This window comes from Acartia tonsa, chromosome 11 (genome assembly GCF_053477335.1).
Source record: "Acartia tonsa isolate MP-2025a chromosome 11, ASM5347733v1, whole genome shotgun sequence".
Lineage (NCBI taxonomy): Eukaryota > Metazoa > Arthropoda > Copepoda > Calanoida > Acartiidae > Acartia > Acartia tonsa.
In genome coordinates this window covers 10949434-10961226 of record NC_137270.1, presented here as the reverse complement: position 1 = coordinate 10961226, position 11793 = coordinate 10949434, and the positions used below count along the sequence as shown (strand labels likewise).

The window sequence follows — 11793 nt, the reverse complement described above, 5'->3', positions numbered from 1 at the left end:
TACTATTAGCCGTAATCGTTTTAAGAAATGAAATATCCCCCAAACTTCGTGGCAAGCACAACAGATAGATGCATTGGTTAAAATATGTAATAGGTTCAACCCTTCAATACAATATAGTGTTCATACTATCTAGTAAAATATGTAATAGGTTCAACCCTTCAATACAATATAGTGAGCATACTATCTAGTAAAATATGTAATAGGTTCAACCCTTCAATACAATATAGTGTTCATACTATTTAGTAAAATATGTAATAGGTTCAACCCTTCAATACACTATAGTGTGCATACTATCTAGTAAAATATGTAATAGGTTCAACCCTTCAATACAATATAGTGTGCATTAGGGTGGGTCGATTTTGGACATTTTTTTTCTGAGGCCAAAGCGGGGATCTGCACTTAATTTATATAGATATAATACACCTCTGGATGATTTAAAATTTATCCTAAGTCTTAAAACCGCTGACGACCAGACATTCAATTGTATAGCTATTTGTAAATGGGAGTCAAAAATTTATTGAATCATAACTATGGCTTCATGGTGCTCCCTGGAAATGCCTTGAGGAGCTGAGTCAGGAACTTTTGTCCGTTTAAAAAAATCTCGTTCCTAGCCTGAGAAAATCTAAAAAACCTCTACAAATCGGACAATTCTCAATAAACCTTAAAAAATTTTGGTTTTTTAGTGATTTCGAAGGCTAGGAACGAGATATTTTAAAACGGACAAAAGTTCCTGATTCAGCTCCTCAAGGCCTTTCCAGGAAGCACCATGAAGCCATAGTTCTGATCAAAAAAAATTTTGAATGTCGTCTTTGCATACTAATAAGTAATGAATTATATTTTTAAGTGGTCGTGTTCTAAAACTCAATTTTTTAAAATTCTTTTTCGGTCAGAAATGTTTTTAAGGTTAATTTTATCTGTTGCATATCCCCGCTTTGTCTAATTCCGATATGAACCCACCCTAGTGTGCATACTATCTAGTAAAATATGTAATAGGTTCAGCCCTTTAATACAATATAGTGTTCATACTATCTAGTAAAATATGTAATAGGTTCAGCCCTTTAATACAATATAGTGTTCATACTATCTAGTAAAATATGCAATAGGTTCAACCCTTCAATACAATATAGTGTTCATACTATTTAGTAAAATATGTAATAGGTTCAACCCTTCAATACAATATAGTGTGCATACTATCTAGTAAAATATGTAATAGGTTAAACCCTTCAATACAATATAGTGTTCATACTATCTAGTAAAATATGTAATAGGTTCAACCCTTCAGTACAATATATTGTTCATACTATCTAGTAAAATATGTAATAGGTTCAAACCTTCAATACAATATAGTGTGCATACTATCTAGTAAAATATGTAATAGGTTCAACCCTTCAATACAATATATTGTTCATACTATCTAGTAAAATATGTAATAGGTTCAAACCTTCAATACAATATAGTGTGCATACTATCTAGTAAAATATGCAATAGGTTCAACCCTTCAATACAATATATTGTTCATACTATCTAGTAAAATATGTAATAGGTTCAACCCTTCAATACAATATAGTGTGCATACTATCTAGTAAAATATGCAATAGGTTCAACCCTTCAATACAATATATTGTTCATACTATCTAGTAAAATATGTAATAGGTTCAGCCCTTTAATACAATATAGTGTGCATACTATCTAGTAAAATATGCAATAGGTTCAACCCTTCAATACAATATAGTGTTCATACTATTTAGTAAAATATGTAATAGGTTCAACCCTTCAATACAATTGTCTCAACCATGACACTTTGGTTGAGCTTGGACTTCCGAATTAGCGGGAAGTTCACGAGATCAGTTGGCGAACATACAAAACCCCCAATACCAGGAACCATCAAGATTCAACAGCAGGTTTGAATATAGATTTATTGATGAAATTATTTCAAAAGACCTGAAATTACAAGATCAATTAATAAACAGAATAAAATATTATTCGTTATCTTAAAACTTTGAGCACTAAAAAAAATCTTTTTCTTTTCTTATGGTTAAAGAATCTTTGGAAACTTTGGCTTTTAAAGGAAAATTATTTGGTTTAATAAATCATTGTTAAATGCAACAATAAGGCACATAAAAATTACTAAAACATATATTAATCATAATTAAGTTTCATGCTTAGCTGGCTAAAGCCTCTTTTTAAAACTACATATAATCGTCCTACACACCATACTTCTTAATCAAATTAACAAATTCTACCTGAAGCTCTTATGGTTTCAAATCCCTGATATACTAGGGTAGTTCACACTCAATGAGACCAATGATAGGCCCAATTTTGTTCTCCGCAATCTTCACACTCTCATATCTCATTCAAAAGTAAAGAACATGCGCTTCAAAATAAACAAACACTCTATGCCGCGCCACATTATGAAAGGAAAGCCCTAAAAGACGACATTTGCGCTTTGTTTTTGGTTTAATGATAAGGAATTTAATTTCGAACTTGATAAACACAAAGCTTCCTCGAAAAGAGGTTAAGACACACCCCCCGTTTGAAAGTCAAATTAACTTCCTTAACGAGATTCAAGGTTTTTTTCGCGCTGAGCACTAGCAACATTTCTCACTAAACTCAACTCACCATAATCACATGAGAATGGCCACATCCCGAAAACGTGACAATTTTGCTCCTAACTAAATGAAACCCCGTGAAATGCATACACAATATTATACTCCTCACTAGGACTCATAATACCTCACATTTTAGGATAGAAGGATGGGGATTGGTTTGTACCATACAACATTCCATGCACATGACAATCACAAGATCACATACACAATCCTAAAATAGATAATCCTATTAATCATGATGTTGTAAATATAACAACTATATTAAATAATAATCATTTCATAATCAATAGGTAATAAATCATTATTAATAAATCAATAAGTACCTACGAAATCAGGTTGAAATGTAAATGTAAACAATAATGGTAAAAATAAAACGAAATAAATCTTAGACAAGAAAATTAAGATTTATAGGTACTTAAAACTAAATTTGTTAAGCATCAAAAAGAGTAGTAAGAAAAAATTTTTCAAAATCCTTGGGCAGAAAGTTTTTCAAACCTAATGAATAAGAACTGTAATATCTTAATCAACAAATAAAACTTTTTAATACTTAAAGAATAGCAAAATAATATCTTCGTTAGAATTTTCATTGAAATTATGAAAAAAAATACCAATTTTTCTTTGTAAAAAAAATATGTGACTTTAAATATGAATTTTCAATCATTCCTTGATCTGAATAAAAATGTTTTACTTGATTGAAATTCATATATAATTTTTTAAAAAAATCTGCTAAAAAAAATACTTGATTTTTTTCTTAGAATAAATATCGAATCACGCAACCTCGACACATTTATTCCTTTTTGTTAAACTTTTCAGGTAAGTTTTAAAATGAATTGTACTTTTGAAAAGAAATTAAACTCAATAAAATTAAATTTGAGCATATGAAATAGAAGAATATTTAATCGCATTTCATTTGATTCTTATTTTAGGCATAAAAATAGGCATATGAAAAATGTGGCTTTTTTCTAAAAAAAATCTCAATTTCCATAAAATAAGAATCAATTATTAATCATGATTTTTAACAACTGCCTGACTGATACAGCATGTTCTTCTAAGGGAGATTTATCTGTCAGTCTGAACAAGACTCTTGCCGTCTTTCTCCCATCCTCAATTCTCGTCACTCGGCCCATCCTCAAACATCTCATCAGCGGATTGGTACTCGTAACCAGAACTACATCTCCATCAGCTAGTGGCTCTGCCATCTCATCCTTCCACTTGGACATCCGTAATATCTTCGGTAGGATCTCCTGGCGGTAGGCAGTCCAAAACTGGGCAGATAAATCTTCCAACAACTTCAACCTGGAGGAAATTTGGTCCTCCGGTTTCATCGCCACATTGCACAACGGCTGACGGTCAACATTTCCCAGCAGCTGGCCAGGGGTAATTAGCCGCCAATTCTCCACGTCGTTCGCAGCTTCAATCGTCAGTGGTCTGCTATTCATAATTTTACTGACCTCCGCCAACATCACCAGGAGCTCGTTGAAATTAACAGAACTATTCACCAACTTCTTGGACAGCAATCTCTTGGTTAATCCCACCATTTTCTCAGCCTGCCCAATATAATGGTGGGCTCGGGCCGGGATCTGAGACCAAGAAAACTCTACCTGGCTGCCCAACTTCTGCTCTAAAACCTTGCGAGCACCGGATAATTGTGTGCCCATGTCGCTTACTATGATCTTCGGCAGACAATGAACAGCTTCCAACTTGCGCAGGGACAACAGGATACTGCTGGTATCATACTTTTCCAAGGCATCTAACCACAACGCCCCTGAGAATCTGCAGACCACCACGAACACCCACACCTTCTTCGTTGCTGTCTGACTCCTCGTTTTGGCGGCAGCTCTCCTCGTAACCAGCGGACCCATCAGGTCGACTTGCACAGCTTCAAAAGGCCTGCTCGGGACCAACTTGTCAGGTAACACCTCCTTCATGGTAGCACGACATTCCTTAGCCCTCTCAACACTGCAGGGCCAACATTTCTTCACTTCCATGATGGCCAACCTCCTTGCCTTCACAATCCAGCACCAACGGCGGCTCTCAGCTAAAGTTCCACGGACACCAGAGTGAAGCTCAACATGCGCTTCTCTCATAAAAACAGCAGCTAACCAATTACCAGGCTCCAAAATTATTAAACCTGGCATGTCTTCAAATATCATTTTACGGCCGCCAGTAATGGCGTCAATAACTGGCTGTCCTCGACCAACGATTTTAAGAATCCTCATCTCCCTGGTCACATAATTTCCACCGGGACCAACGACAGGCCAGGTCAATGATACTTCATGCACTAATGGATTTAATGACGCATAATTGCCTTTAGCATCATTTATCCACTCATCCTCTTGGCTTCGTGACACAATGAAAAGTTCCGCCGCCGCCATAAAATTGTACAAAGACGGCTTGTACACAGCATCTGCGGCTGCTACATGACTACCAGCGGCTGTAGCCTTACCTTCTTGTCTGCTCTTTAGCTTCTTCAACCAGGTGTTCGCAACTTGCAGGACAGCTGCCATAATACGTTTGGCCTGTCCAAATGACCTCCTGTGCTTAAACCTAAAGACATCTTCAGCGGCTTCTCCGGCAACTTTCATTGAACATAACTTAACCATTTTGGTATTCAACTCCTCAGGGGGTAAAACCTGCTTGACTTCTTCGGCAGTTTTCACCGGCCACGCACTTTCATCCTGGCGCAACCATTCTGGGCCCAATCTGTACCTGGAACCTGGTCCCAAATCTGATACTTTGCAGGTGCTTCTGGTGCCCAAATCTGCAACGTTTTGCGTCCCCGGGACCCACCTCCAGTCATCCTTGTTGGTCGCAGATTGAATTTCTCCAATACGATGAGAATTAAATGTGTTCAACATAGCACTGTTGGAAACTATTTGTGATAAAACACACGATGAATCAGTAAAATACATCACTCTGATAATATCAAAGGGCAGGGCATCTCTGACGGACTTTGCCAACCTTGTGGACATCTGGCACCCCATCAACTCAAGGCGTGGAATTGACTCACACTTGACCGGCGCAACTCTTGACTTGGTGGCTAGCAGAAACGTTTCAAATCCTTGTCTAGTTGGCCACCTCAAATATGCATTACTTGCATAAGCCTCTGATGACCCATCCGAAAACATCATCAAGGATGGAAGGCCAGTTGGTTCAGCCGGAACCACACAACGGTCATACTCCAATTTAGCGACCTCAGCTCTGTCCTCCAGCGACTTAACAAGTTCATCCCGTAGACTTTTTGGAATGAAATCTTGCCAGCCCAAATTCAGCAAACAGGTTTTCCGCAGGACAAGTTTAATTCTCAACAGAATAGGGCTGCAAAGCCCGATCGGGTCGAAGGTTTGGGCGGCGAACCTATGGACCATCTTCTTTGTCAGATTCTCGTCCAAGGCGTCCTGGAGGTTGTACAAATCAGCATCCTCTTTCACCTTCCTTCCCTTGACTTTACCATCTTGATTGACTCTTGTGGCGATGGACAACACATCGGTGGCTGGCTTCCATATCAGCCCGAGAACCTTGGTATGCTGGCAATCATCTCCAGAATAAATGACTTGTTTGAAGGAAAAACTACCTTTACCGATAATCCTGTCGGCCTCTTTCATCATCTCCTTGGCTTCTGGCTTCGATCCTGCTCCCGAAATAACGTCATCTATGAAGCTGTGCTTCTCAAGCTTGACTGCAACTGGAATCTGAGGTAACTTGAATTCCTCATCAGGGTAGGTAGGTATTTGTGGCTCCTTCCATAATTCAGGTTTGGCAACAATTTCACTACCATTTATTTTTCCCTCTCCATACATCTCCTTGACCTCTGCTTCACTCTTTCCGCCGAACAGGCGGGACGTCAACTTCAGGGCTGTAACTGCCAAATTTCCCGCAGCTAACTCGCCGAAATTTACAACTTTGGTCAGGTAAATTTCAAGTGGACCATCTGGCGTCGGGGAAAATAAAACTCTCTTCATCTGGCTGTCGAACTCTGTGGCCAGGATGGAGTTATAAAACTTGGAGATATCCGCGGTTATACCAACCTTGTAACCGCGGAAAAGCATCAAATGATAAAATATCTTCTGCATTGGCGGCGGGCCTCCCAGCATTATGTTATTAAAACTGGTACCCTTGAACGTCAGAGAACTATTTGCACACAATCGCATGGGTGTGGAACTTGAATCCTCCTTGAAAGCAACCACTATTGATGAACAAGACTTAGGTCCTTCATACTGCAACTCTTCAGGCGTGGCTTTTTGGAAAACGCCTCTTCTTATGGCGTCGTTGAATACCTCCACATACATTCCATAGGTACCTTCCTTGACCATCCTGGCACGATCCTTTTCAGCAATTTTGCGGGCTAAACTCTCATTGTAGGGTAAAGTGTGAGGATCTTCAATATAAGCATATTGACCTGTCCACTTGTTGGACTGCAAGTCTAGTGTTAAACCTGCCTCAATTATCCTCTGCCTCTCACGCTGGTCCCAGGTAGTGCCGTCGGCCATAGCCTTGCACTCTTGACAAGCAGTACATCCTGGACAAAGTGCCTGCGGCTGTATGCCAAACGATTCAGACGTCAGAAAGTCTGGCAAAGTGCCTCCACTGACACTGACAGCCTTATAAGCTGACTTTTGATCTCCAGCTCCACCATCCGCACTCGTACAGATAAAACCACTACCAAAAATGGTTCGCCACAACATAGACTGGCCCACTTTCTGGTAGGTTGAAGGAAACACGTCAGGATGTGTATTTCCAATGATGATATCTAAGCCTCCACTAATATATGTAAACCTTTCTGGCGGCATTTTAAATATATCGGCGGCAGTTTCGGGGTGGACCGAGCGCATCTCGTTGGCCCCGCCGAGGGTAGGCATGACAGCTGCCTCAAACTCCCTCAGATTGCCGTCCCTATCCTTCAAATAAAACACAACATTGCGGCAGGAAGACTCACTACCATCAGCTACAGAAATAGTTGTATATCTGCCGGTAGATTTCAGCTTCAACTTGTTGGATAACTTCTCAGACACAAGTGGCAAATTTGCCCCGGAGTCAAACATTACCGTGGCGTGGCAGGTGCCGCCGCCAGGTGCTACAACAGGAACTAACTGAAGTAAGAAGGTACAGGGGCTGGGTGCAGAACTTGACTTGTAAACTGTATTCACACCAGCACTAGCCTCATGGAGTAACCTGGAATGGTATCTGTCGCAATTATTGGTACCACAAACACCAAGCTTATCAGACTTATTACACTTGTCAGCAGTATGGCCGTCACACAAGCAGAGTTCACATAACTTCTTCTGCTGGACAACTTTCTTCCGGTCAACCACATCCATCTTCTTAAACGTGAGGCAACGGAAAATCGGGTGTTTCTCCTTGCAGCTCTCCACAGGACATGCACTGTTCCACTTGGAAGCCTTGCCCTTCCCAGCCTTTCCATTCTTATCGTCGCTGCGGCCAGATACTTGCGCGGCGGCAGCTCTATCACGATTTCTCTTGCCGGCGCCACTATCATAGGACATATCACCGGCCAACATGGCACCTCTGGTCCTCTCCAGCAGTTCAACAATCTTCGGGATGTTTGGTTGGTTCATGCTACCAAGCTCCATCATAATTTTGTCCCTCAAATTTTCAGGGCACTTGTCTTTAAAAATATGAATGAGAGTTAGGTGGTTGTAATCCTTAGCTGCAGAACCAACGATGGCTTCTACCTCCTGCATCATGCTCTTGAAGGTAGCAATTGCGCTAACCACGTCCACAGGTTTATCCACAGGTTTCATCTTGTTCAACTTAGTTAAAATCCTCATGAACCGGCGAGTGTTTGATAAAAACATCTGGTCAAGAAACGCCCATTGTTCATTGTGATCTCTAATCGCTGACACTTGCTTGCGTAGTTCCGGGTTGGTTATCACCTTCTCCATACACAACATCAGACTTAACCTCTGGTCAGCAAATCCATAACCAGAGCATAGATCCTTAAAGACCTGTTTAAAGTTTGGGTAATCCGTGTCAGTACCGTCGAACGACGACAACAAACTGTTGTCCCAGCGCCCATACTGCGGGTTGGAACTCCGAATATCCACAGCAGACATACTTCTGGAGAGCATGGCAGGTGTCCCACTCTCATCCAGATTAGATGAACGACGTTCCATCTCTCTAAGCCTTCGGTACATATCACGTACTTCTTGGCGCAACTCCACGGAAATTTTAAGCACTCCCATGTCCATCTTCACCTTCTCAATGACGTCAAGGTTCCTGGCGACAGTGCTTGACCTCGCGTCATCTGAATCATTGTCAAGCCAGTACAGAATTTTTGTACACTGCTCCAACGACGCATAAACTTTATCTGCAACAGTTTTCTGCTCACTAGCTTCATCCAAATCACGCTTAAACTCGCGCAGCTCACTAGTCTCCACGGCAGGTTTTAGACTTTTTATTAGGTCAGATTGGTCCTTGACCTCACTAAAAATGTCACGAATTGATTTTACATTCACATTTTCACATGAACTAAAACTTTGGCAGGCTTTTAGATTGTCATAAAACAATTTTAACTGTTCATCAAAAACTTCTAGCCTTTCACTGCCAATAGCGATAGCTCGCTCAATTTTCTGCTTTTTGGTTAGTGGCATATTGATTCACTAGGTACTTATTTCACAGAAAAATTGTCACAGTTTATTGCATCAATAATTCACTAGATGCTATTGATCTCTTGATGAATGCTAACGCCTATTCATCAGATATTTTGAAATTGTCTCAACCATGACACTTTGGTTGAGCTTGGACTTCCGAATTAGCGGGAAGTTCACGAGATCAGTTGGCGAACATACAAAACCCCCAATACCAGGAACCATCAAGATTCAACAGCAGGTTTGAATATAGATTTATTGATGAAATTATTTCAAAAGACCTGAAATTACAAGATCAATTAATAAACAGAATAAAATATTATTCGTTATCTTAAAACTTTGAGCACTAAAAAAAATCTTTTTCTTTTCTTATGGTTAAAGAATCTTTGGAAACTTTGGCTTTTAAAGGAAAATTATTTGGTTTAATAAATCATTGTTAAATGCAACAATAAGGCACATAAAAATTACTAAAACATATATTAATCATAATTAAGTTTCATGCTTAGCTGGCTAAAGCCTCTTTTTAAAACTACATATAATCGTCCTACACACCATACTTCTTAATCAAATTAACAAATTCTACCTGAAGCTCTTATGGTTTCAAATCCCTGATATACTAGGGTAGTTCACACTCAATGAGACCAATGATAGGCCCAATTTTGTTCTCCGCAATCTTCACACTCTCATATCTCATTCAAAAGTAAAGAACATGCGCTTCAAAATAAACAAACACTCTATGCCGCGCCACATTATGAAAGGAAAGCCCTAAAAGACGACATTTGCGCTTTGTTTTTGGTTTAATGATAAGGAATTTAATTTCGAACTTGATAAACACAAAGCTTCCTCGAAAAGAGGTTAAGACAACAATATAGTGTGCATACTATCTAGTAAAATATGTAATAGGTTCAACCCTTTAATACAATATAGTGTGCATACTATTTAGTAAAATATGTAATAGGTTCAACCCTTCAATACAATATAGTGTTCATACTATTTAGTAAAATATGTAATAGGTTCAGCCCTTTAATACAATATAGTGTTCATACTATCTAGTAAAATATGTAATAGGTTCAGCCCTTTAATACAATATAGTGTTCATACTATCTAGTAAAATATGTAATAGGTTCAACCCTTCAATACAATATAGTGTTCATACTATTTAGTAAAATATGTAATAGGTTCAGCCCTTTAATACAATATAGTGTTCATACTATCTAGTAAAATATGTAATAGGTTCAGCCCTTTAATACAATATAGTGTTCATACTATCTAGTAAAATATGTAATAGGTTCAACCCTTCAATACAATATAGTGTTCATAATATTCAGTAAAAACCACATTTGATGTTTATTGATCACCAAAAAATCAGTCTTTTGAAGTTTTTAATATAACTTTTACATAAGATACAAAATACATAGCGGCTGCGCCTCTATCATCTAGGGGAATTGTAGTGGCAAAGAAAGGCAAGCAAAATAGCCTAAAACCATCCCACGGCTTGAATCTAAAAAACAAAACAAGCTAAACGATTCCAAGCCTCACTGAGATGGAGAAATAGGTTCAGTAGATGTCGAAATCTCAAGCTACAGACAAAAAAACTTACTACTTATATTATAGGATTTAATAGTTTTTTCAAATTCATTTAATTCACAAAATATTGCAAAAGCCATTTTTTTATTTGTTTAGCTGTTTTGTAAACCTCCTCCTTTCAGCATATCATGTCAATGTGTAATACCGTATATATGCACAGTTTTTTTGTTGTTGAAAAAAATCAGAAATATTGGTATTGGTAATTTTACTTAAATATCCTTATTTAAAAGAAAAACAGGATGTCTGTCTATAAAGATATAAATTATCAACCGCTGGACCGATAAGGTTCTCCTTTAATGTGAAGCTTGTTATAGGTTTAGAGAAAGTTTTAACTATTTTAAGAAAAAAGTCCACCCTACCAAATTCTGAGTAATCTTTCTTTTTAAACTAAAATAAAAAAAAACGGATGATCGTTATTCCCCATCCACCTTCCTTCAAATGCTAGGGGTGTAGCCGCTAGTATTTCATATGGTAAAGTAGGTGAATGTATGGATATATATGAATATGTATGTGTCCAGTGAAATATTGTAAATAGCTGGATAGATTGCAGCTCTATACTTTGCAGGGAAGATACTGATAGTTTTGATACACAAGACTTTAAATATAATTTATTGTTCATTTTCCTATTCCTTAATCCTTGCCTTGGTATACATACAGCAATGTCTATATGCATTACTTTTTATAACAATGCAATTTTACAGAAAAATCGTAGCAACTCTGTAATTTATATATATACCAGAAAATTTGTACGTCCATTTTAAAAGTATTTTTTTTTGCAATTTGATATAACATTTTATGCAGAAATATCATATTAGCTCCATATGAATATTTGTCAATGTTAATTTGACCGGTTATATGAGAGAGGCTTGTCTCTGTTAATGTTGTCATCTTTGTTAAAACAAAACAATATAGAAAATTTAACAGATCTATAGTGCATGCGTTTTGAGGTAGTGTTAGTTCAAAACGGTAAACCCAAATAATTATGCTTT

General features: G+C 38.0%; 2 long non-coding RNA genes across 2 annotated transcripts; both read right to left on the bottom strand.

Moving 5' to 3' along the window:
• Window positions 1-1902: 1902 nt before the first annotated feature.
• LOC145331644 (uncharacterized) lies at window positions 1903-2359 on the bottom strand. Its single transcript, XR_013883823.1, has 2 exons — window positions 2244-2359; window positions 1903-1941 (listed from the first exon to the last, which is right to left on the bottom strand). It is a non-coding gene; the product is annotated as an uncharacterized LOC145331644 (long non-coding RNA).
• A 7100-nt stretch (window positions 2360-9459) lies between these two features.
• LOC145331784 (uncharacterized) lies at window positions 9460-9915 on the bottom strand. Its single transcript, XR_013883899.1, has 2 exons — window positions 9801-9915; window positions 9460-9498 (listed from the first exon to the last, which is right to left on the bottom strand). It is a non-coding gene; the product is annotated as an uncharacterized LOC145331784 (long non-coding RNA).
• Between the last annotated feature and the right edge of the window lie 1878 nt (window positions 9916-11793).